We start from the raw sequence: 27,824 nt of genomic DNA, 5'->3' as shown, positions 1-27,824 counted from the left end.
GGAACACAGATTCCAAAGTGAGGAATGACTCATCCAGGCCCGTTCTGTGCCCTTTGCTGTCACCACAAACGAGCCTTCCTTTACAATAACACCAAACTCAGTGTGCATGCCTGCTGAGTGCTTTAAAAGAACAGTAAACTCGGGAGTGTGCTTAGTGGAATGCAGCTTCTCCTGGAATTACTAAAAGAAGAGAAAATAAGCATGAAAGTCTCTGAAAGGGTCAGACAGAAAACCTAGCTGGGTGGAACTGGCCCAGATGAGTGAGGGCTTATGAAAGAATAACCTTGGACCATGACTTTTTCTCTGGCCTGCATTCCCTCATGTGCAGACATAAAGCCCAAGTTCATGTTTTATGACGAGTTCCCTAGATTACAGATGGTTCTGCAGTGGACACAAGAGGGAAAATCTGACTTGAAGGGTTGGGCTTTGCACACAGCCTCCTTCTCAGCTTCAAAGAAAACAGCCCAACCTTTCCCAGTTTAAGAGTTCTAGAAAAGATGTTAGGCAAAAAGAAAGAGGGGGAGATGGGGGTGAACAAGTAGTTTTAAAAAGAGGAAGAAAAGACAGGTGGTGGCACTTGCCTTTAATTCCAGCACTTGGGAGGCAGAGGCAGGTGGATCTCATGGACATAGGTAAGTAAGGACAACCAAAGCTACACAGAGAAACCCAGTCTCAAAAACACCAAGCAAGCAAGCAAGCAAACAAAAGCCAGCTCCTAATTATTTCACAGCTCCTTGTGAACCTATTTTATGAGGACAGAAGGAACTCTCATGAACCCCCTGCATCTTACCCTTCTTCCCTTGCCTACTAGAGGATCTCAATGTGTCTAGCAGGTTCTCAGGAGGGGGCTAAGGCACTCCACTCACCTCACTCTGTGACCATGAGGCATTCCCTCAGACTCCAACACATCAGGTTCACACACTGTTCAGGCTCTCCTTATCTGCCTGAGGCCGTCCTCTCCCTGTCAAGGGCAGCTGAGATATCCCTTTCATGTCTGAGACATGGAAAAAATGAGTACCAAAGTGCACACAGAAGGCAGTAGGGAGCTGAGTTCCCTCCTTGCTCCTCCTCCTCCTCCTCGCCAACCCTTTTGCACTTACAGGAAAGATTCATCATGGAGGTCTAAATCTATACCATCTTCCCAAGATCAAGGCACAAGCTCAGAGAGATACCAGGTTTTGTGGGATGACACAATCAGTGTCAGGCAGGTCACCTGAGCAGGGGCCTGTGGCAGAACAGAAAGTACCTGTCTGCTCCCGAGGCAGCCACTCCTCAAGCTTGTAATGGTAGCCATGGAGACATAGGGCTAAGAGAAGCCAAGTCATCTGATTTCCAAAAGAAGGTGAATTTTAGGTGACACCTGGTTTTTAGATACAGTTTTGTTTTGTTTTTTAAGTTTCCTAAATCCTAATCAAGTTAGGCTCCATATTAGAGTTGAGCTACATACATGATCCTGCTTCCATCTTCCTAGCAGTAGGGAAGGCATCCGTGTATTACAAACTCCATCTGACCATCCATAGTGCCAGAGGCCTCTAAGCAAGCACACTTCCTGTTCTGTCCAGTGTTTCTGAGCCCACACAGGGATGACCAAGAAGCAAACAAACACCATCCCCACTTGACTCACACTGAAGACAATTTTGCCAGAAGTTTCAGAACAAGTGACAATCTTTAAAGCTCTAGAACAGATGGCAAGAGCACAGCAAAGCTTGCACAGGAGAAAAGGTCGGCATGCCACTTGTGTCTGAACTGAGTGCAGTGGAGACTCCAAGCTTGTTTTCCTACAGTCCGTCTCTCTCTTGCCTCAGACTGAAATCACCAAGTGCCAGGTCCTTCTGGGAAACATATCAAAGCAGTCTTTTCCCCAAGCAGAAAGAACACCCAGATGGGGCATACTTGAGGTATTCAACTCATTCTCTCCAGCAGGGCTGTGGGCACAGGACCAGAAACCGGCAATACTGTCAGTGGTTCAGAAACATCCACCATTCCCAACCAATTCACCCCAGGCAAAATAAAGGATAACACCTGTAATCCCAGCACTGTGAGTTTGAGGCCAGCCTGGTCTGCAAAGTATGTCTAGGATAGCCAAGGCTACACAGAGAAAACTTGTCTTAAAAAACCAAAGATAGATGAAAGAAAGACAGAAAGAAAGAAAGAAAGAAAGAAAGAAAGAAAGAAAGAAAGAAAGAAAGAAAGAGAAATAGATAAGATAGATAGACAGACAGACAGACAGACAGACAGACAGACAGATAGATAGATAGATAGATAGATAGATAGATAGATATGTAGTAACCAGCAAGTGCCTCTTCTTCTCCATAGTGACCCATAGTGACCAGGGAACATCTCAATCTCAGGAAGCTCTCTTGGGGGCTTAGAGAGAATTCCCCTTCAAATCCCACCTCTACAAAAGGCATGTGGCTATTTGGAAGAGAAGAGAAAGAGTTGAAGAAATCAAGGGCTCTGTGTGAGGACCCAGAGCACACTGGCCTGGCTTGCCCGCAGCTAAAGATGATGGAGAGGGCCTTCCTTGCACAGCCTGGCCACACCTTCACTTCACTGCTGCCATGGACTAGCTATCTGGAAAATGTAAAAAGTGGTGAGGAGACACTGCTTGGGTCGTATTCTCTGTTCGCTGAAATCCACAGCTGCTTGTCCTGTGAAGAACCATGCTCCATTCTCCCACTGTTAGCTAGGTGATCTGGAAGCAGATACTGAATGTCATTCATCTATTTGAAACTCTTCAGTGGCTTCTTGGACCTCCTAGAACAAACACTGCCTGCTGCCTATGGCCTGAAGGCTCAAAGAGATGTCCTTTCCCTAGCTTCCTCCAGAACCTACATGTATCTTCCAATGCTTATTCACACAACTCTATCCCGGGTACGAGCCTTCCTGCTTTCTCAGTGCTGTGCACTCTTCAGCCTGCCCAAGGCTCTTCGCACATGCTTCTCTCTTGACATGACCAGCTCCCATTTCTCACCCTTTAAGCCCCTGGAAGTTCTTCCCTTGACTAAGCCCTCGTGGGATGTCCCAGCTACCAGTCCCTCATTATGCCCTACATCCTTTACTTTTCCTTTGGGACATAAGTGCAATTAAATTCATTGGGGGTGATTCCTGGTCTGACCCCTTTTCCCCTGCAGTTATAAACTGCCAAGGGAAGGTATGATGACTGATTCACCATGGCATCCCTATTATCCAGCCCAGTGCCTGTCACATAGCAAGTGCTCATGTGCTTTGTTACACAACTTGTCTGACTAGCACCATAAAAGCTTCCAAACAAAAACAGCAGAGCAACAACAAAAATCTCTACCTAGTCCCAATCTTCTAGACTCTCAGAATCTAGAATGAGTTAAAGGGTCAAACTTAAGAATGCTTTCTTTGTGGAAAGGTGAAACTTCTCTGCCCACCCTGGCACCTAGGTGCCAGGGACTGCCAGCAGACTTCTCAGGCAGTGTGCTGACAGTGCAGCTCACAGAAACAATAACACACACTCATCCTGCCTATAAATGATCTCTTCCTGCAAAACAAAACAAAACTAAAGAAAAACAAAACCCTTGTGCTGGAAATAAAAACACACTTCAGCAAAGGAAAAGAAATCATCAGCCCAAAGCTCAAGCCCTCAGCATCTTCAGCTGGAAGAGAAAGGAGCCACTCCATTGGCAATCTCCTAGGAAGTAACTGGTATGCCAAGTGGGATAGCTAAGAAAGCCACAGCCACCTCTAAAAAGCAGATCTGCAAGCTCTGGCTCCACCATGACCCTGTGAACATTTTCTGATGGCTCTGCAAAGATAAATCCTGCCTGGCATTTTATCTGCTACAAACTGTTCATTCTAGAACACAGCAGCGTAACAGCTTGCTTAATGCTTTCTTAGCTTTCCACATTTGCTGACGCTCCAGAAAGAGCACCTTCCAGTGTGTTGATCTGGGCCCGGTGGCCAGTTGATATGATCTGCAATGGCAACAAAGCTATGTGAATATAGAGTCCTTGAGTTCTTTTGGTTTCATTACATCTGGTCTCCTTCCTGGGACACCCTGCTCTGCCCTGCACTCCTAGTTCTGGGAGGTGAGCAGTCCTCCTGAAAAGCACGAACATGTTCTTAGTTCCTAGCTATTCACTCCAGTTCAGCTCCACGTTAAAACCCACCTTCATCCACCCGTCTCCAAGCCACATTCCCTCACCCAGCACCACATGACAACTCAAGGTCTAAACACACCAAATCACGCCGTCAACCAAATGGGTTCACTAAATCTTGACAATTCTATACCCTAACCTCAGAATCCCTTCAGCTCCATCCCTCATACTCCTCCTTTAGCTCCTCCCATGTCTTTTCCTCCAGAAAAACTGAGTCCTGTTTCTTTTCAAAGATTCTTACCTAGTACTCTCTTAAAAGCATTAAGAAGACCCCAGGCCACAGTCTAAATTCCTACACACAACAGTTGAATCTTTATATTTTTCTCATCTTAAAAAAAAAAAAAATCACTTTGATTCCCAGCACTATAGTATCTGTGTGGACACACAGTGGGAGAGCTGGTTTTCTCCTACCTTGCAGGTTCTGGGAATCGAACTTAAGTCATCAGACTTAGCAGCAGGGCACCTTTACACACTGAACCATGAACCCTACTTTTCTTATCATAAAAAATGTGGGGCTAGAAAGATGACTCAGTTGTTAAGAGTGCATACTGCTCTAGCAGAGGACCAGAGTTTGGTTCCCAGAACCCCTATCAGGAAGCTTGTAACTTCCTGTAACTCTAGCTCCAGGGTATCTAATGCCTCTCACCTCCTTAGGGACCTACACACATATGGCACACACATAGCATATACACAAGACCTACATATACATGGCATACACACACAGACACAGACACACACACACACACACACACACACGCACACACACACACGATGGCTAAGCTAGATGACAGACAGACAGACAGACAGAAAAATCCTAAAAATAATTGTAAAGGAAAGTTGAGAAGATCAGACTGCAGACATCTCTATACTCACTATTTATGGTCCACAGGTAACATTCTGCTCCACTCTAAGGGTGTCAACTTGCCTAAGCTGAGGGAACTAGTGAAGTAGACTTTTGGGTGTGTGCTTACAAACAATACTGATGTGTGGGACAATGAACTGCGTAGGAAAGGCCAACCCCAATATGCGGCACTGTCCACCAAGCTTGGGAGTACTTGTTTCCTCAGACTTTCTCTCCTGTGCCCACAGATGCTACCGCTGCTGCCCTTGAGCATCAAATGCCAGGTTTTTCAGCTTTCAGACTTGGACCTGCACCAGTGGCCTCTCTAGAAAGCCTTGGACCAAAGACTGCACTGCTGGCTGGGCCCCACCCCCATGAATAAGGCAGGGTTCATGAGTTCTTTTGGGGGTAGAGGATTAATAAAATTTATGTACAGTGAAATAAATCTTTGGGGGACTATTCACGAGGTCTCAGAATGCATACACACACACAACTCAAACCCAATACATAAGACCCTCTCACCACACAGAAAGCGTGGGCTCCCCTCCAGACAGTCCCACTCACTCTCCCCAATGGCAACCACTATTCTGATTCTAAATGTCACTAGTTTTACCTACTTTGGAATTTCAGATAAACAGAATCAAACAGGGGATCTTTTCCTTATTGTTTTACTTATTTATTTTGAGCCAGGATATCACTATAGTATAGCTCAGGCTGTTTGTTTGTTTGTTTGTTTGTTTGTTTGTTTGTGACAGGGCATCATTCTGTAGACTAGTCCCAAACTCCCAATCCTCCTGTGTCAGCCTCCAAGGATTATAGGCCTGACTTAAGGTTGTTCGCTTATGATTTGAGTACCTCTCTCTCCTCACCCAGTCGCATCTCCAATACTCTCTGGTTCCCTCACATTCTCCCCACTACTAAGCTTTCAGAATAATAACAAATTCCAGCTTTCTCACCCTAGGTTCACCTACAGTATTCCCAATAGCTGATATATCCAGTCCTAATTTTCTCCTTTGTAAAAGAAGTCTAAACAAACATTGAACCAACACCTCTTCTATAAAATATGACCTTTCCCTACACATCTGGCCAATACCTCTGTTTTTAATCAAAATGTGTTGTGATAATCTGGAATACATTAAAGACAAAGCAAAGAAGGAAACATTCTGAATACTTTGAACCAATAAAGGCAGCCCTGTCAATTGTATTCCAAGTGCAGTACCTGAAAAATATAACACCAAAGAAAATAAAAAAAAATAAAGAGGCCGGGTGTGGTGGCACCCACCTCTAACACCGGTACTCTGGAGGTAGAGGGAGGCATATCTTCTGAATTCAAAGCCAGCCTCGTCTACATAATGAGTTTCAGGCTGTCCAGAAATACATAATGAGACTGTCTCCAAGAGAGGGTGGCAAAAATGTATTTCTCTTAGGATCCAAAAGGCCCAGAAGGATCCTATGACAGCTAACTAATAAATGTTTGATAGAGTAAAAACAAATCATGTTGTTTCTCCTCTAGCTCTTTACCATTTGCAAGATGACATCTACACTCACACCAAGCCCAAGAGAGCCTGGCAAATCCTGTGTGCCTTTTGCGTATGCTCTCTGCTAGAGAACCTGTCCTCTCTATACCTTGTAAAACTGTAGCTCTAAATCCAAGGGTGGTCCAAACTAGGATTTCCAACAGGATACCGTCCACTCTACACCCATCTTGACTTTCCTTCTCTGATCAAATCTGATTCTCTGCAGAGCAGCTGATCTCACTGGGCTCGGTTCTCTCTGGACAAGGATATTTTATTTTAATCCACTGTAGGAAATACACTGGTCTACTTTACCAAATTCTACCCCATTTTCAGACAATGTTCAGCTATACTGTGTCAGGTGACACCCCCCCCCATCCCATTGCTAATTGATCCAGGAAGGCAGAGCTGACCCATGCTCTCCTTTGGGAATGTGAAGCAATGACCCAGGAATTATAGTCAGATGGTGCTGTACAAGCCCACAGATGAGGCCCATGGCTACAGTCAGTCATTAGCATACTCTCAAGCAGAGAGAATTCTGCAAAACAAAAAAAAACAAGGGGGGGGAGGACATGTAGTGAAAATGTAGACACTTGAAATAAAATACAGTCTGAAACAGAGGCTACAAAGGGAAAAAGGCAGACAGAAGAGCCATCAAAGTCTATGAGAACTTTGCTGCACTTCTGCTGTTGTGCTCTAAATGTTCCCCTGTATTTACTCAGTACATTACTTCTCCCCTAATCTAATTCAAACTAAACTTCTGGTCCTGGCATCCAGTACCCTTAAGATACCTTGAACCAATGTTTACAGGACAGATGGCAGTTTTAATAATTTTAGCAATTACAGATTCCTTTCATACACACGCACACACACACAAAATCTTAAAAACTGTACTAGATGAGCCAGGTGGTGCTGCACAGCTTTAATACCAGAACATGGGCGTCTGAGGGAGGCAAATCTCTGTGAGTTCAAGGCCTGCCTGGTCTACAGAGCAATTTCCAGAACAGCTACACAGAGGAACTCTGTCTTGAAAATAAAAAACAAAACAAAAAGCACACACACAAAAGAGAGAGAGAGAGAGAGAGAAGAAGAGAAAAGAAAAAACTGCACTAGATGAGGTAGAATTTTGAAGTAGGTTAGAAAGAAAGAAAGAAAGAAAGAAAGAAAGAAAGAAAGAAAGAAAGAAAGAAAGAAGAAAAACGAAAAACCTTACAGCAACATACAGAGATGATTATAATGCTCCCAACACAAAACACTGACTACTGTTTTAAATGATAAATATGCCAGTCACTCTGATCTGGTCATCAGACACTGAAAGCAATGCAGCATTACAACTTAAAGCTACATGAATTATTTTTAATTTTTGTTGCATTCACTTTTTTGTATGTAGTTTTACCTACATTAGTATGGTACATGCTACATGCCACAGAGTATGTGGAGATCAAAAGACAACTTAGATTGGTTCTCTCCTACCATAAGGGTCCCAGGGATCAAACTCAGGTGATCGGGCCACAAGCACCTTTGCTACTGAGACATCTTACTTGCCTGTGTGCATTATTATGTTTTGGTTAAGACATATATATGAGAAGCATTTAACTGGATTATCAGAAAACATTAATAGAAAATAGGATTTAGCCTTCCAGGCAGAAGGAAAACACAGGTTGGAATCTTTAATATCAGATGTATAAAATTCAGCCTTACAGAGAGGCCTGTGAAGGGTTATCTCCAGAAAGGAACAGGAGACCATCTACCCATCAAAGTAAACCCACCTTTGTTCTTGCCGGTGGACAAGGATGACAGAACTTCCATGGGCTTTGGCCAGGCAGTCAATATCTGTCTCAGAGCTGTCACTGACCATTATCATCATCCTAAGTTCTGATATTCTGTTCACTGTGGTTTTGTGCACTGCCTTTATTTTAAATACTACACATAAATATTTTTCTCTTGCTGGTCGTGCTCCCTAGGATTATGTCAATATAGCAACTTGACATGCAAGCTAGAATCATCTAAAAGGAGGGATTCTTAAGAAAATGATTCCATAAGACCTCTATGTAAGGCATTCTCTTACTTTAGTTATTGATCAGGGATAGCCAAGCCCATTGTGGGTGATGCCATCCATGAGCTGTGATCCTGGGTTCTATAAGAAAGCAGAATGAGCAAGCCAATAAACAGCATCCCTCCACACCCTCTGCATCAGCTCCTGCCTCCAGGTTCCTGTCCTGTTTGAGTTCCTGCCCTGACTTCCTTTGATATGGAAGTGTAAGCCAAATAAACTCTTTCCTCCCTAACTTGACTTTAGCCATGGGTTTCATCGCAGCAATAACTAACTAAACACCCTAACTAAAACAATTACTAAGTGCTGAAAGGCCCCTTCAATTCTATATGAGAAACAAGTGGCTACTGTAGTCTGGCCCTCTGTGAACCTGCTGTCAATATAGCCGAGAAGTCGTCCTAGCCACCAGCCTCCATGTGGTCCCTTCACTATGTGCCACAGAATACAAGAAAGGTTAGGACACTCCCCAAAGGAAAACAGAAACTTTGAAAGTGACTCCAGAAGAAGCAGGAGCTGGGGCAGGAAAAGAAACCATCCTGAGAAGTGATTCTGGCTCACTGTGAAATTCCCGAAGTGAAAGCCCCAGGCTGGCCACTCCCAGAGTCCCAAAGGTACAGCTCAGACACACCTGACTGGGCTTCAAACCAAACATAAAGAAAGCAAGTGTCACAGAAGCAGAGCTCATAGAGACAGCCTAGAAATCAAATGAGCATGAACTCACCAGAAGACCGACAACAAAACACTCACCAACCTAAGCACAGGGGTTGAGAGGGGGTGGGTCTTCCAGTAACCATAAGCCTGGGGGACCTTAAGCAAATGGTAAAGAAGGAAGCCAGGAAGACAGTGTAGAGCAGCCAAAAACCTGGGGAAATTATGTGAAGTTAAATTAGGAAAGTGCTCACTCACTCCAAAACCAGGACAGAGGCCAGAAGAAACCAAGATACCTCAGAGATTAGAAACTCATGCCAAACAAAAAAGCCAATGTGAAAAAGATAGACGATCCCAGTAGACTTGAAAGGAAGAGCATGACATTTCTTCCAGGCTATCCAGCACCACGGCCAAGGTGGTCAGGTTGAAAGAAGGGAGAAGAATGAGAGCTGAGGACTCCACGCTGCAGTGAGGACACACACTGCATGCCAGCAGTCCTAAGATAGGCAAGCAGGCCGAGCAGGAAAGGGAGCTAACAGCTACCTAGGAAGCAACAATGTGTATGGAAAACCCCTCTGACCCCAAAATTCCACTCTGGAATGTTCTCCTAAGGATGTAATCTCATGCATGAGACTCTGGTTTCAACCCCCAACACCACATAAACAGGCTGAGGTAGTATATGCCTGGAATCCTAGCATAAACATAAAAGCAGGAAGAACAGAAGTTCAAGGTCATTCTTGGCTATATAGTGAGTTCAAAGCCAACCTAAACTATGTAAGACCCTATCTCAAAAGAAAAAAAAAATGATAATATGAAACATTAATGGTTCAATGATATATGTACAAAGACACAAAAACCTATAACTATAAAATAGTCCTATAATTTTTGGTTAAAAATAAGATTTATGTTACCAAAGAGTAAATTTAATAAAAGATTCTTAAAAAAAAAAACTACACTTTAAAACAAGTAAAATACTAAACAAGATAAATATATTGGCATGTTTCCCATAAAGTAGTCAAAAGGAAGAAAACATGTCTATCTATGTAACAAAGTGTGCTGCAAAAGACAAAAATAATAAGCATCAAAACTCACACAAAAATCTTAGAATAATTTACCTGCAGATGATGAAATTGTGAATATTTTCTTCCTTATCTTTTTATGGTTTTTTAAATCTTTGTGTGTATGTGTTTGTGTGTGTTCACACATGCTCGAGGCACACATAATTTTACATGGAAACCAGAGAACAAGTTTTATGAGAAGATTCTCTCCTTCCCACTTTGGTCATAGGAATTCAAGTCACTAGGCTTGGGAGGAGAGCATCGGTTGAGCCATCTTGCCAGCATCTTTTTCTCTACTTTCTAAACTTTCAATAATGACCATATACCAACTTTACATTATCTTTAAAAAATTAGTTTGTTATAAACAAAAACCTGACCTCCATCTTTAGGAGAACTGTTATCTCCACAAGCAAAATCAGGGCCCCCCCAGAACCCTCTAATGAGCAGACAAAGGAAGCTTCCTTTGTGTTTATTGTAACCAAGGTTGGGACTAGAGAAGTGCAGACTGTGCATTTAGCCAAGGCAGATAAAGATTTGGAGGGATGCCCCCAAACAGTAATCAAAACAGGTGATATTTTACTGGAAAATCTTTTAAAACTAAAATTAGGGCTGGATGGGGTCACAGAACATGACCATGATCCTAGCTCTTGAGATGTACAGGTAAAAGAATCAGGAGTTCAAGGTCATCCTAGGCTACAAAAGTGAGTTAATTCAAGGCCAGTCTAGGCAAATGAATTGATAACTCAAACAAAACAACAAACAAATAAAAATGTTTAAAAAACAACAAATTTTTAAAAAACATACATTTAGATAAAGCCAGGATTTGTACTGATTTTTTCCTCTGGTCTGTTTCCATTCACTATGGCTGGGAACAGCACTGTTTTGTTTATTTTATTTCATTATTTTATATAGATGAGGGCTCTATCTGCATGTACACCTGCATGCCAGAAGAGGGCATCAGATCCCAGTATAGATGGTTGCCCGCCACCATGTGGTTGCTGGGAATTGAACTCAGGACCTCTGGAAGAGTACATAGTGCTCTTAACTGCTGAGCAATATCCCCAGCCCAGCACTGTTACTCTGACTTTATTTTAAATTCAGATTTTTTGTTCATCCTGGAGTTTTTGGATGAATTTGTTTCTATACTTATCATAATTCCACAGAACTGAGTTTTGGTCTATGTTTTCTACTGTGGTCTGGCAGTGAGTGGACCAATACCTGTCTGCTGGTAGCACTAAGTGAGAACAGAGAATGAGAACAGCCCGGCAGGAAAGAAATCTGGTGGAGAGATTCTTTCTTAACCCCAAATTTGGCAGGGCCACAGCTCCCACAAGACCCCACTTACTCTCCATTAGCCCAGCTGCCTTCCTTGGTGTGTTTCGGGCATCAAAAGAGAAAACCCTTTCTATTCAGAAACTACACAATGACAGACACTCCCTCTCCGCAAACCTTTAACAGAATAACATTCTGAAACATCATACCCTAAGAATGTCCCAGCCACAAGCTGGGCACAGTGGGCACACATTTAGTCCCAGCACTCAGGAGACAGAAGCAGGCAGATCTCTGAGTTTGAGGCAAGCTTGGTCTATAGAGCTAGTTCGAGGAGCATCAGAGGCACAAAGAGAAACCTTGTGTAGAAAAACAAAACCAACCAAACAAAAAGAATGTTCCAGCGCGTGTGGAGGCACACGCCTTTAATCCAGTACTCAGGATGCAGAGGCAGCAGAACTCGATGTGTCTGAAGCCAGCCTTGTCTGCATACCACGTTCTAGGCCAGGCAATCTGCATTCAAAATCTCCCCCAACCTCCTCCCAATCCCCGTCCCCCCTCCCCCCCGCAAAAAACAAAAACAAACAAACAAAAAAACTTTTCCAGGGACTAGAGAAGTGATTCAGTGATTAAGAGTACTTGCTGCTCTTACAGAGCACTAACATGGTAGCCGCAACCATACGTAAATCTAATTCCAGGGGAACTGATGCTCTCCTCTGGCCTCCCAGGTACCACCATTCACATGGAGCACACATACATACTGATAAAACACTTATACACATAAAAATATATAAAGTCTTTAAAACCTGCCCCAGTTTAGCCTTGTTGACAAGACTGAATCAATACCTACAGAAGCATCACCACTTTGAACGACAATGTAAAAAATTGTTCTGGGCAACAGCATAAACACAATGTGAGAACTGGGGCCAAAACTCATTATATTGTTCTGTGGTGCTAAGGCCACATGGCCTGACCCCCACTGGACCTTCACATCTTCCAGCCTCTTTATAGCACATCTGTTTAGGACACATTCAAAAATAGCATTGCTGAGATTCAGCTCTGTAACAGCCACTTTCATGTGAAGTATCTAATTGAATCCTCATGACAAGCCTGGGAAGGGAAGAAGTATTATTAAACCCTTCGGGCCAAAGGGCCAAGCACAGGTTTGCTATGAGCCAAAAAAAAAAAAAAAAAAAAAAAAAATAGTCTTCTCCCCCAAAACTGGTATGCACCCAATGCTCTCAGGCTTGTTCCCAACAGGCTCATTCCCTAAAGCCAACCCATGAGACGTGCTTCCAAAGTACCCATCAGCACATTCAATTGACATTCCTATCCAACATCCATCAAGACTAAAGTCACACAAAATGAAATACAGCAGGGCAAGAAATTCCCTGACCTTTCTGTTGTCTAACCTCTGACTCCACGGAGTTAAGAGTGGGCCACCGTGCAGGTCATTGCACAGCCAAGGAGCTAGAATCCTGGGTAGGATTTAGTGCCCTGCTGTGAGGAAGAAACAGCAGCTAATATTCTGGCTGATGTGTTCATTTTGAATTACCCCCAACAACAAGGGCAAGGAGAGCTGAGTGACAGTATGGTAGTGTGCCAAATAAATGCCAGTGTGCTAGCTTTAGACACATCATGCTCTACCATCCTTTACAGTTTCAGACCAGAGCGTAGAAGAAATTTCAGCTTGAGTCACAGGCTTCCTGATTCTCTTGCCCTCTGTATTAGCGCCAACAGCAGAAGGCAGGTTAACCCACACTGTGATGAAAGGGGCCCAAGTACTAGCAAGACCTCTTCTTATCCTTCCCATGTTTATTTCCATAGGAGGGACCCAAACCAAGAGCAGCACACTCCAACTGGGTCCGCACTGGTGTCAAGGAGGGTCTGAGGGGTGAAGATAGGACTCTCATTTTCAAGTTTTCTACCTCTCCTATCCCTTCTACTTTCAGACCACAAAAGCATCATAGAAGATTCAGATTCCAATGTGACATGAGCTGATGGAGAGACAGTTAGGGAAGAGGAGTTAGAATCTATTGCATTCCTTCCCCTCTCTGCTATAAAAGCAACACAGCCTCCTGGCTTCTCAACTTTCAAAGGGTAAATAATTGCTGTAAATGAAGGGTTTCAGATAAAGTGAAACTGGCTGGATTTAGATCAAAATCAGACCATGCACACATCCAATAGAGTCAAGTTAAGAAGAGTATGTGATAGGAGCGGATAAAAACTACTTCCATGAAACTGCACACAGAAAGATGTCTTTAGATTTTTCTCTGAATGCTGAATATGAAGGGATGCTGACTGAGGCAGAAGTTGGCTTCATTGCAATTAGTGATTCAATCCTAAGGAAACCCGAAGAGTCCAACACTAAGCACAACAGCAACCTGATCAGAATAGAGTTCACATAATGTGAGATCCTGTTCCCAGGTACCACACCTCCTCCCCAGCTCCTTGCCCTGTACAGCACTGCCACCATTTTCACACTCCAAATTACATCTAGGGTCAATGACTTCATTTCTAACAGTCTCAGTTCCCAAAAGGGATTTCACCAACCTCCAACACCTCAAACTACTAACTTCAAATTTCTCAGTCCTGACTATAAGCAGCATCCTCCCCTTGCCTCTTCTCCCTTATAAATCCTTGCACCAGCCAACACACCTTCCATCCCTTTATTGACTTTACTCTCTTTCCTCTTGCTCACTAATATTTACTTGGGATCCATAGCTCTCTGTCTTTAAAAAGAAGGAAAAAAGTGCTCACTTCGGCAGCACATATACTAAAATTGGAATGATAAAGAGATTAGCATGGCCCCTGCGCAAGGATGACATGCAAATTCGTGAAGCGTTCCATATTTTGTGAATAAAATGTAATTTTTTTGTGAATAAAGTAAAGAATTTTTAAAAAAGGAAAAACAAAACAACAAATCTCATTATTCGTCTTTTTGTTTTGGTTTGGTTTGGTTTGGTTGTTTTGAGACAGGGTTTCTTTGTAGCCTTGGCTGTCCTGGGCTTGCTTTGAGCTGGAGGCCAGACTGGTTATCCACCTGCCTCTGCCTCCCAGAGTGCTGGGTTTGCATGCGTGCGCCACCACACCCTGCTCATCAATCCTCTCTTGATCCAACTCAAATACCTCCTCCCTTTCTTCACAAGCAGCCTTTTTAAATTATCATTTATTACAATTTATTCAATTTGTATCCCTGATGTGTCCCCCTCCCTCAAGCAGACATTTTTAATGGCCTGTTTTCTTGTGTCCCATTCACTCTTCTTTCTGGCTGCCAGTCATTCAGGAACCTCTCATAATCCCTTTGGCTCAGTCCAGAGGACACTTTCCAGATGCAGCTGTTTTCACTAGTGTCACTCTTCAGAAAAATGCTATCCTTTGAGGAGTGCTCTGCTTTCCTCCTGCATCTCTGTGCACTTCATCTCTGGAGAGCCCTATCCTCTCTTCTCCCCAAGAGCTAGTGTGTCTTCAAGACTCAGTTAAGAGTCACCTTATTTCATTCCACAATACTTCCTGGTGACCCCACCCCTAAAGTACTTAAGCAAACTTTCATGGCACTGCTAATACTGACAACCAAAGGCCCAGATCTATGTATTTGCATTTCTCATTTATCTGGTGGAATTTCCATTTGTAATTTTCACAGGGACCTCAAACTATGCCCTAGATATCCCCTCCATATCTACCTCCCTGCCCACCAGCCTCATTTCCTTCCTGATTATGGCTGTGAATGTGACCACCATCCACCCATGCCCTACCATCAGCAATCCCCATTCCTTAATATCCAGATACTTAATACTTAATACTTAATTGCCAAAGTATGATTCTCAGGTCAGCTTATTCTGCCTGTACACACTACCATGCTGTGCTCCTGAACAACCTTTTTCTTTTAGAACATTGGACTTTCTTAGAGCGCTCTCAGAACAGAAACAAGACAGCTATAACTGCCCAATTATCACGGTAACACGTGAATTAAATAATACCATTACGAGCTGGGTGCAGTGCTACATGCCTATAAGCCCAACCAACACTCAGGGAGGCAGGTAGGTGGACCTCTGTGAGTTCGAGACCTGCCTGCTCTACAAAGCAAGTCCAGGACAGCCAAGGCTACACACACACACAATGGTATTGTCTCAAAAAACAATACCATTAGTGATACCTGACCTCAGCTGGGCCACTCTGATTCTCTCGCCCTGGAACATGGACTAGGGAAGTCTAAATCTTTCCTGGCAGCAGACCCAATAGCAAGGGAACAGGACGGCCAACATGCTGACTACATAAGGCAGCTAATGGAAGAAAAGAAAACCACGCAGGAATATTCAAGGCACTGAGGGCAGGAGCCAGGAACTCCTGACAGCTCTGCTTCCTAACAACAGACCTTCCTGAGCTGCTGCCCAACTTCTGGCTCCAGAGCAACACTGTCCTTTTCCTACCTCCCCACTCCACTTTTAAGTCTAATTAAGTAGAATAACGTTCCTGTGACCACCAAGAGTCTTGGTTAATGTATGTGTTTTGAAGGGTTTGTTTGTTCTTTTGGGTTGTTTTGGTTTTTCGACAGGGTTGCTTATACAGGGCACACTGGCCTGGAACTCAAGAAAAACCCTCTTTGCTCAGCCTCCTGAATGCAGAGATGACAAGCATGTCCACCACAACTGAGTTAGGGCATGTGGATCTGTCTAGTATCTCAGTTGCCATATCAGCAAAAGTGGAAGATTAAAGCAGGCCAACTCTACTGAATGTCTAGGGCACTAACACACTACTTTTTTCGGAGCGTTTTTTCCTATGCTTAATCAATGACAGAAAAAAAAAAAAAGGTTATTTCTAGCCCAGAGATGAAAGTGCATATTTTAAAATATAGAAGCTTTTAAAAGATGCTAATTTAGAAGCAAATAAAAGATATCTTAACTTCAAATGTTTGTTCCTGTCACTTCTATTTTAGCATTCCTTCCTATAGGTGTTTCCCTTCGCTCCAATCACTGATTTTCTCAACATCGGCCATTTTCAAAGCCTAAAGGTAAAGAAATTTTCTTCCTTTTAATGTATGTATTTTTCTTTTAATTTAATTAAATTTATTAATTTTTATTAATGTCAATTTTCAGTTCATTTACAATAAGACACATTTTAATGTGTTTTTTAAAAGCCCAATTAAAACATTTCCTTTCAGTTTAGTAGATCTCACCTGGTCCAGGTAGGCCAGACCATTTTCAACATATTTTGAGCCAGATCATTTTCAACATGTTTTGAATATACCTAAAGAATTATTTTCACTAATTTTATTGCAGAAAACCCCCTTCTTAGATCATATTAAATATAGTGTAGTGTCTTTTTTAACAAAACAAAATAACAACAACAAACCTCTGGTTCTTTCAAAAGCTTCTAAATAAATTCACAAGCCACTAAACTAATTACTCAATCTACACATTGCAGTGTACACATTTCATCAAGGTACACATTGCAGTGTTGATGAAAACCTTCATAATCAGCTGGATACTAATAAAGCGTCTAATTCAGCAGGCCTGAAAGGGGCTCTGAGAGGCTTTTTTTTTTTTAAAGCCCTCTAGACACAAAGTTCATCACAGTTAGGGGAATGAATGCTCAGGGGTTGAGACAGTTGATAACTCTTGGGAATAAAAAGTAAAAACTTAAGTATACTGAGAACACTTAGAATAAAAGTAACTCTTGGTTTCAAGAACCTGAAAGCTACACAGACCATATGTATAAATAAATTTTTTAAAACCCACTAGAGAAGGAAGTTGGAGAGGAAGTCGATAATGGCTCTGTAGCAGGGAATCTAACAACTACAAATTTTTGTTCTCCTGAAAAATGCTTGCCACTGAAGAAAACACCAAAATCCGTATCTTAAGTATAGCTATGTAATATTCTACAGAACAGAGAACTTTCTGTCAGCTGTCTGCTCAACCTAGTCAGAACGTCAGGAAGATGAAAGAAACTGGTTACCCTAGAGTTATTTCCAAAGGCCCCAACATGGTGGTCAAAGAAAAAACAAAGAGGCAGATCGTTGTATGGCCTAAAGTCCTTGTAAACATACAAAAAATAGCACTGCTGTGTAATGTCTAACCTTGCTGGGGCCAGAAAACATGCTGAAGCGTCCCGCATCCCCTCCATCTATCCAGGACTGAGGGACACAAACCCACTATTACAGTGTTACCCAGCTGCTCTGGCAAACTTTCAAACACATCTCCATGTGAGATATACCAGGGGCAACTAAAAGAAGAATGAGTTGGAAGGCAGAAATCCTAGTTCTGATCCAACTTTCACAAAAGGCTTGCCCTGGGCAAGTCACCAGACTGTTCTGGACACCTAGTTTCTTTATAATAATTGTGTGGCCCTGGCAGAGGAGAAAACCCTGACTATTGGAACATCTGCAACAATTGGGTGACTCTTCTGGGATGTGACATGCATAGCCCCTCCTCCTGAACCCTGCACAGGGGATGAATAGCTAACCAGAAGCACTGCTCTCTGTGGAGGTGGCAGCAGAAGGAAGCAGATTACAAGCAGCTACAACCCTGCGCTACTGGGCAAGAAACTAAAAGCATTCCTTCCTACAGGTGTTTACCTTCGCTCCAATCACTGATTTTCTCAACATCAGCCATTTTCAAAACCTAAAAGTAAAGAAATTTTCTTTCCTTTTTTTAATGTTCATTAATGTGCATGTATTGTTCTTTTAATTTAATTTATTTATTTATTACAATTTAGTCATTTTGTATCCCTGCTGCAGACCCCTCCCTTGTCTCCTCCCAGTCCCACCCACCCTCTCTCTTCTCCCTCTATGCCCTTTCCCTAGTACCCTAATAGGAGAGGACTTCCTCCCCTTCTATCTGACCCTAGCCTATCAGGTCTCATTAAGGCTGGCTGCATCATCTTCCTTTGTGGCCTGGCAAGGCTGCACCCCACAGGGGGAGGTGATCAAAAAGCTAGCCGCTGAGTTCATGTCAGAGACAGCCCTTGGACCCCTTACTAGGGAACCCACTTGGAAACTGAGCAGTCTATGGGCTTCCTTTGAACAGGGGGTCTATGTGCTCTCCATGCAAGGTCCTCGGTTGGAGTATCTGTCTCTGCAGGACCCCTGGGCCCAACTTTTTTGGCTCTGTTGGTCTCCTTGTGTAGTTCCTGTCCCCTCCAGGTCTTTCTTCTATAAGGTTTCTGGCACTCTGGCCAAAGTCTGGCTATGAGTCTCAGTATCTCCTTCAATACCCTGGTGGGTAAAGGCTTTCAGAGGTCCTCTGTGGAAGGCTCCTGTCCTGTTCCTTGTCTTCTCCTACTTCCAATGTCTATCTTGTCTGCCCTTCTGAATGAGGATTAAGCATCTTCCATAGGGTCTTCCTTGTTTTACACACACACACACACACACACATATATATATATATATATATATATATAAAATATATCTTTAAAAGAAAAAAGAAAAAGAACTCTCAGCTCCTTCTCAAGCACCATGTCTACCATACTTCCCAAAATGATGATAATGGACTAATTAAACCTCTGAAACTGTAGGCCGGCCCCAATGAAATACTGTCCTTTATAAGTGTTGCTTTGGTCATGGTGTCTCCTCACAGCAATGAAGCCCTGACTAAGACATTCCCTGTGTTCCTCAGACAAGCACCACAGCCAGTGGCCAGTGGCCCCAGTGGCTGGCAACCAGACAACCCTTACAACCTGAGGGCCAAATCAAAAAGGTTCAGACAGTGTCCCTTCACCTTAACCTTCTCCACATCCTACAATTTTTGTTTTTGATCCTTGGTCCTATATCCCATCAAAGGCTCAGCAGGAGTTCTGAGCATGGCAATTTCAATTTTAAGTTGACTTTGGTCCTTTTTTTCTAAGATTGCAGTATTTTCCCCCCAAAATGCAAATTTTTCTTTTTCACCCATAGCCAAAACACCCACATTTTAAAAGGACTGGTGAGATGGCTCAATCAGTAAAGTGACTGTTGCATGAGCATCCAACTTCAAATCCCAGTGCCCATGTTTTTAAAAGTCTGGTGCAGTGATGCTAACCCCTGCACTGCAGAGGCACAGGCAGGCGATCCCTTGAGCTTACTAGCCAGCTGTCCTAGATGAACTGATGTGCTTCTGGGTCAGTGAGACCCTGACTCAAATAACAACAACAACAAGGTGCAGGATGATTCAGGACACCCAACACTGACTCCCTGCCTCCAGATGCACCCACATGAACACACACCCATATACACAGCAAGTGGATCTCTCTCCTTCCCCCGCCATCTCTAGCTCTTCTCAAAGTCAATCCCCCACCCTCTCCCAACTGCCAAGCTACCCTTGCATGCCTCAGCATCCTTCGACGTCAGCCTTACACATGTCACCATGTCACCTTTCTTGAATGGAAAAAAAAAATCTCAGCTGGTTCTCCAGGTAGATGTGGAAGCTTACCTTCCCTTGACCACCCAGCTCGACACCAGAGTATACTTCACAGCTTCATTAACCTTCCACCACTGACATCCAAGCTATGAGAAACAGCTGCTCAGGCACCCTCAAAAGCTGCTTCATCTTCCTCCCCCCAGAACCTACTTCAAGAAAGGTACTAATGTTTTAGTGTCATTTTGAAGACAGACAGACAGACAGACATACACAGTGGAAGAGAGAGAGAGAGAGAGAGAATGGTCCATTAACAATGTAGCCTCCTCCTTAAAAGAAAAACAAAACCAAACAAACAAACAAGCAAAAAACTCACCACAATTAGGGCCTCCTAACCAGGCAGGCATGACTCCTAAGCAGATGGCAGGCCTCATAATTAGGTCATTACATAATACCTCGTCTCTAACCAGCTTCTCGGCTTCATTCTGAGACTCTGGGCTGATGAGCTTTATACTGTGGTTACTTTCATTATAATTTGCTCTCGGGAACACGGTAATACCATGTTTGGATAAAAGGAACGAAATCAGGTTGGAGTGCCAAAGGTTGCTTTTACCATTCGTTTAAAGTAATCCAGACATGTAGTGGCACCTTCTCTTGGTACCTTGATCTCCCAGCCTGTCACAGAGAATGAAGTTAATACCTTGCTGCACTTATTCTGATAGTACCTTTAAAATAATCTCTTGGCACTCTCTGAGGTTCAACTACAGGATTCAGATGTTAGTGTTTTCATGGGAGCTGACTTATTTGGCTATACCTCACATTTAGGTATCATAGACATCACTCGGGATCTCATAACCGAGCTCAAGCTTCTTTCAAAAAGACCACACATCAGGACCAAATCAGGGTCAGTCTTTGATTTCCCTCATCCTCTCACTACAGATACTCAGAGGCGTCATTTAGTTCCAAAGATGTTAAAAGCTTTCCACCCAGCTCCCAATGCAGGCACCTCACTCTGCTCTTCCTTCCTATTCTGGAGCTATCCAGAACAAGAAATCATTCCCTTCAACCAAGCTCGTCAAAGCTGCCATCTTACACTCAGTTGACTTTAAGGAACCCTGAGCATCATTTCTAATATAAGAAATCTTCTGTTTATATGTGCCCATTCCCTCATTATAATCAACATGATTACTGTTTTGTAGATACAAAACCTGAGGTCCTGTTAGTGCTGCCAGGAAAGGTATGTACACAATTAAGATGTAATTCAGGAATAAGAGACTTTAAAAAAAAGATTGGTGCTAAACCACACAATGAGAAAGTCTATACTGTCATACCATTCCTTGTACCCCTTAGCTTAACACTTATGCTCTGGTTCCCTTAGGTTTCCCAAGTCCTGACACTGGTTTGGGAGAATGCCTACATGAGACCCAGTTCTAACAGGCTAGCTTAGGAAGGGCCTGTGCCTGCCCTCACTCCAGCTCTCACACTGCAACTCTCACTACTGTCCCAGATCCTACAACTCTCCTGCATTATGGTTAATGCCAAGTCTTGAGCTCTAAAGTCCACCCAAATGACCAGAAAACAAATTTAAATTCCACTTACCCAATAAGTGTGCTTGAATAGAGCAAATGCTTTATATATTATATGACTTGCGGAATAAAGAAAAGGTCATGACCTTTCCTCTGGTATTTGGGTTTGATTTCTAGTACACTGGCAAAGGTACCTCACTTCTTTCTCTGAGCTTTGGTTATTGTCTGTATTTGGACATTCTAGCACTGAGGGAAAAGCTATGAAACAGAACCCAGCACAGTGCTGAATGGAAAGCACAGCCCCTCCCTACGCCTTCTTCTGCCTGACGGATGGAGCACTCCTGCCCTCCCAACGTCATCGGCCTTAGGGCTCTAGAAAATACAAGGCACAGTCTACACGAATGAACAATGGTGGGATGGGCTGCAGAACAGTGAGCTCGTTAGAGAGCACACAGAGACCTGAGACGCCAGTGCAGCAGGTTGCATCTAAGCCCTGTATCTATAAAGGGAACGGTACAGCTTTCCAGCCTTTTCTGGATGAGAGAGGCTTGGAGAGAAGACCCAAGCAGTCATCTGCAAAGCTGTGACCTGTGAACCTCAGAGGCTGAGTGGATAGCCAAGTGCCAGGATGGTCCTGAGGCAAAGAGGCAGGCAGGAGATTTCAGACAGAAGAAGACTTACCAAGGGGATAAGAGAAAGTAATTACACAGATTAGATGACCCCAAAGAGCTCCTGGTGTTGAAAATATTCAAAAGGCTTAACAACACAAAGGAAGTGGGGAAACCTAGGCCTCAATTGTGATCTTAACCAAGGATGTGACCTAGAGCTAAAAACTCTTCCAAGGCGCTTGGAAAGTATTTTTCTTTGCATTTTCTAAATCACCTGGAGTAGTAAGTATGGAACAAAGAACCTGGTGGCCCCTGAGCTCCAGACCTTCTCTAGATCACAAAATGTTTGGAAAGTCTGTCTCTCCAACCTCTCCTCATGAATGGAGCTTCTTATTCCTAACAGCACATCAGCATCACCAGTCCATGAGAAGCCCACTCAGAATTCTTAGGCTGGAGGGTGCGGGGCTTCAGATCTCCACAGGTGATTCAAATAGGCATCAAGCCATGAAAAACAGTACACTGTGCTTTCCCCTGAGGGAAACACTGAGAGATGACGCTGGGCTGCAAACCTCCTTCTTTGGGCCCTGGCTTTCTGTCCAAACTAGCAGCATTTGTTCCCTAAAACCTACCTCACTTCTCAGGAGCAAGGCTCTAGAGTCAGAGATGGGTTCTAATTCCAGTACAAATTCTTGGTAGTAACATGACTTGGATTCAATTATAAAATGAGCACCCATCACCTACTTTACAGGGACCTCAAGGTTACATTAAAAATTGTCACAAAGTGCCCAAGACATGTGGACAGAAGCACCCAGCAAATGCTCAGCCCCAGTTCCCACCAAGCCCTCCTTCCTAAGTAACACCCATTTGCTGTGCATCTGACACCACCAGTACCTCAGAAAACTGTTACGGGAACTTTGGCTAACACATGATACAGTCGGCTTGAAGTCCCATCGGTTCTTATCCCTTAGATTAAGGAGGACAACTAGTCATGCTCTTCTTAAGCAATGACTCTCTAGGTTACAGGGAAACAATCAATAGCTTCAGGTGACAGAAAGCCTCCCCTCTGAATGGCTCAGGTAGGCACTGAGTGCTGGGTATTGTACGATTTTGTTACTTGTCAGTTTACACATTTATTTTATGCTTGCTCACACAACCATGTTTTTCCCCCACACAGGTTTTCATGATTATTCCATTTAAGCAAGCCGGTCTGAGCTCTTTATTTCTATCAAGGAGCACATCTGACTGGAGATAAAGGTTTAGTATTGTGAGGACCATCCCACTACATTATATAGGAGAACACCTCAGCGCTCAAACTGGATCCTCCAATGAAAGACATGCTACCAAAAGGATAGTGTCTGATTTCCAAAGCTGTGTGCTGTTCTTTAGATGAGGTTTTTAGGAAAATGGATTCAATCCTGAGAGACACTATATATATACACTAAGCTCAATCTGTTTTCACAGCCTCACTGCAAAGCCAGTTGTTGGCTAAGGTAAATGTCAGAGTACAGATAAGAAAAATGAGTTCTCATCACTGAGTTTTTCGGTCAGAATAGTGTAGAGATGTGTCTGATTAGGCAGGGTCGGTCTTCACACAGACAGCACATGGCCACCAACAAAGAGGTTTCAAAGTAGGGAAATAAGGCGAGTAGAACCTGGATTAGCAGCACAGCGTGACTGAGAAGAGGAGAAGGCTGGGATCTGAAAACAGTCAGTTCCTGGATGGACTGACAAAGGCCTGTCATCCCAGCACTCTGCAGACAGGAGGAGGAGCAAGTTCCAGGCCAGCCTGGAATTCATAGTGAGACTCAACCTCAAACAAACAAGAGTCAAGACCTAAAAGACAGCACAAAGGGGGACTTAGGAGCTGTGACCAGAATTTATCCGCAACACTCCACTAAATGAAGGTACAGTTTGGGACCCAAACTGTAGATGTTGAAGTGGTGTCCTGAAAGTAAACTGCAATCCCTAGGCCAGCCTTAACCTGTGCAGTGAGACCCCTTTGGAGTCACATAGCAGATATCCTGCATATTAGATATTTACATTACAATTTATTGCAGTAGCAAAAATAGTTATAAAGTAGCAACAAAATGATTTTATGGTTGGGAGTCACCACAACATGAGGAACTGTATTAAAGAGCCATGTGTACCACAGAAGTACCCAGCAAATGCTCAGCCCCAGTGCCCACCAAGCTCTCCTTCCTAAGTAATACCCATTTGGTATGCATCTGCCACCACCAGTACCTCAGCAAACTCTGTTAGAGGAACTTTTGCTGACACATGATACACTTGACTTGAAGTTCTGCTCATGGGCATTAGGAAGGTTCGGAACCACTGCCCTAGGCAGACCTCTGCACTGTGGGGCGTGGGCAGGGAGGTTAGTGGTTCCTAGTTTGTTTCACATAGCTTCCATTTTGTCTCTACAGAAGAGAGCCAAGCAAAATGCTAAAGAAAACATGGTTCGGCTGATTCTTAGGAAATGATGTACAGAGGCAGCTCTGTCAGGCCAGGGAAGCACATCAAAGAACTCTGCAAGGCACTGCCCCAGGTGAAACAACCATGACAGAAGACATGAGGGAACACTAGAAGATGAGCTCTTTCCATGAGCACGCTACCACAGCAGCAGGCTTCACACTGGAAGAAATGCACATGCTGCAAAGATCCTGAAGAGGCAGACTAGGACTCTCTCCTGAAACACCCAGTTTGAGCTGCTATCATCACACAGCTCTCCTGGAGAAACAGACACTGAGGACTGTGAGCAGCAAAGGTTCTTGAGAAAGGGAGAGTGTGCACATTCCAAGATAGCTAAGTCAAGGGGCTGCACAAATCAGCATTTGTATGCCCAGTCCAGCCTGTCATTCTGCAGTGCCCGTCCTTCCTAGAGGACATAGTCAGGGCAGGAGTGACTCAGCATCAGACACCCACTGGCCAGGGCCAGCTCCCCAGCAGAGCAAGCTTAGATATCTCAATACACTGCAGTAGAGAGCTAATTGAGAGCCACTGGTAGGTTTGCACAATCTCTAGTTAGAAACCCGCTACCTAATGGGTGCTATGTTGCCTTGACCACCTATTAAATGGAGGCAACTCAATTTCTGCAAAGCTCCATTTTCACAGTTGTGAAACAGGAATCATTAAATACATCCTAATAATCTTTAAATTAGTAGTACAATCAAATGAGAAAGTAGGACGTGGTGATGCACACCTGAAATCTCAGCTAGGTAGGCTGAGACAGGAAGTCATTTTGAGGTCAGTCTGGACCACACAATGAGACTTGTCCAAAACAACAACAAATACAAAAGGGATTTTAATTTAGCATGAAAATGTGATGTTCATTCAAATACTTGCCCCTACTTCCCTCATACACAATTTTGTTAGGAAAATAAAACATGTAACAAAGCATTACATATATATTATATATATATATTATATTATATTATATATATATATGCCTGTTATTGATGAAATGTCACTTAGAATTATATAGGTAAAGATTTTTGAAACAGATTTCAGATGGATTCTGAAGAAGCAATAGGACTTTAAATGGCTTTGCATGCCTACCTCTTACAGAACATAAGTAGTTAAGATTTTCATAGTCACAGAATCAACATAGCATCACTACATTTATTCTAGGAGACCTGGAGATTTAAGGAACAAAACAGAGTATTCACTTCAAAAGATCAGAAAAGCCAATGAAGATGCCCAATTCAGCACCTACACTATAGCAAAATACTCACAAAGAGTTGGAAATTGGCCAAAACCAGTAGGGTCAGCTGGTCATTCACACAACTTCAATCCACCCCCTAAATTTGCCAGAACAAGGTATGGCAGAAGCATGCCTACAACCCACAGCAACCACATCAGCGAAAATGAGACTGCTTCATGGAGAAGTCTCTGCAAATGACTTCTAAATCACTTTATTCGAGGACCAAAGGGGCTAGAGTTGGTTCAACATTTTAAACCTCAAAGACCACAGAGAGTGTAGCAGAACTTAAATTGGAAAGTTGAGGCAAGGTGTCACCAGGAGGTCTGCTTATAATTTTCATAACATTTTCTTTAATAACTCCCAAGTACTTTCACCTGGTTCTCCTATCCAGAAGCTTCACTAAGAAAAGACAAAGAATGAAGAAGCAGAGGAGGCAAAGTGACCTGAACAATCTATAGACTACACGGGAGAAGAAACCTCTTCTCTATAATCCCCGCTTCTCCAATCTACATGAGAACACTGCTCAGCTATGCACAGAGCCACTCAGCCAGCCACTGGTTGCTTGGCTGTCAACACTTCTCACGGGCAGTGCACAGCTCCACTTCAGGATCCAGATTGCACTAAGAGACGTACTTTGGACCCTGAGGAACAGGTGACAATATCTTTGGACAGTTTCACTGCTACAGCTCTGGAGACCAGAAGTGTTACTGGCACTAAGTAGACGCCAAAATGCCAACATTCTACAATGCTCAGAACATCGTCCCACAGAAAAGAATTATCCAGCCATAAATGTGAATAAAGTGAAGGAGGAAACCCTGCTGTAGGCTGTAGCTCTTCACACACATTCTTCCATCAGATGCCTGTTCAATCAAAAGCGTCAGCAATAGCTGTGACATGAGGATGGCCCCTATTTAAAAGAGCAGGATGTGGTAGCTCATGCCCATCATCCTAGCACTTGAGAAGCTGAGGCAGCAGGACAGCCACACGTTCAAGGTCTGATCTATATCGTGAGCTCCAAGCCAGGCAGGGCTACAGGATGAGCTTCTACCTCAAAATCCAACACAAATGAACCGCAGACACATTTTTTGCCATAAAAGCAGCCAGAGAAGTACAGAGCAAACTTTTTAAAAAGGGAAGTAGAGAAAAATAAGTAAGTAAATAAAATGCAGAGAAATAGGATGAGGGAGCTAGCCCAGGCAATAAGGTGCTTACTGTGAAAACATAAGAGCCTGAGTTTGTTCCCCAGAACATTTAAAAAAACAAAACAGCCCGTATATGCTGGACATCACAATACACCAGCTTTAACCCCAGCCCTTGGACGGTAAATCAGACAAATTTCTTAGGTGTGAGGTCAATCTGGTCTACTCAATGAGTTCTAGGCCAGACAGTGATGCATAACAAAACCCTGAAAAAAAAAAAAAATCTGGTATAGCAGCATGCATCTATATAACCAAACACCAGAGAAGTGGAAACAGGCAGAGGCCTGGAGCTATGTTACTGAGCACCAGGCCAGTAAGAGACTGTGCCTCAAAAACAAGGTGAACAGCATCTGAGGAACACCACCAAAGTCGACCTCTAGCCTCCATGTGCAGGTGCATGTGTGAAGACCCACATGTGTGACCACATGAACACACACAAGCACGCGTGCATGAGCGCACATGCATTCCCCTTTGCTCCCCTCCCCCCAAAGTGAGACTATCATATTGGAAGAACAACAAACATCCAACAACATACAGCCGTGACAGTACAGGATCACTTATTTCATCAAGGAAACAATTCTAAATGTGTGTGTACAAAAGAACAGAGATTCAAAACACACAAAACAAAAGCTACTACTCTACAAGGATGTGCTGGCAGGATGGCTCAGTGGGTAAAGGTGCTTCCTGCACAAACCTGACATCCTGGGTTCAATCCCCAGATCACAAAGTATCCTCTGATCTCCACACATACATCATATACACACAATAACAGTAAATAAAAAATTTTAAAGAACTTTAAAATACTTCAAGGTTTCAGTAATCTCGTTAAACATCAGTAAGAATACAGAAGACCTGAACCAACACTATCAACCAGTGCAATCTAACTGACATTTATAAAACACTCCACTTAAGAGTAAAATATGCATTCTTCTTAAATATCCACTGAAGACA

At 43.3% G+C, this 27,824-nt stretch overlaps 1 protein-coding gene and 1 non-coding gene across 10 annotated transcripts in view; one reads left to right on the top strand and one right to left on the bottom strand.

Annotated features, from left to right (window-relative positions):
* Aak1 (AP2 associated kinase 1) overlaps positions 1–27,824 on the bottom strand; it is a 152,681-nt gene that overhangs the window by 80,997 nt on the left and 43,860 nt on the right. The gene's annotated exons all lie outside the window — the stretch shown is intronic.
* Positions 14,263–14,366, top strand: LOC132654496 (U6 spliceosomal RNA). Its single transcript, XR_009592136.1, has one exon. It is a non-coding gene; the product is annotated as a U6 spliceosomal RNA (small nuclear RNA).

This window comes from Meriones unguiculatus, chromosome 5, assembly GCF_030254825.1.
Source record: "Meriones unguiculatus strain TT.TT164.6M chromosome 5, Bangor_MerUng_6.1, whole genome shotgun sequence".
Taxonomy (NCBI): domain Eukaryota; kingdom Metazoa; phylum Chordata; class Mammalia; order Rodentia; family Muridae; genus Meriones; species Meriones unguiculatus.
The sequence above is the reverse complement of the archived record's forward strand: the minus strand, read 5'-3'. Positions and strand labels throughout refer to the sequence as shown.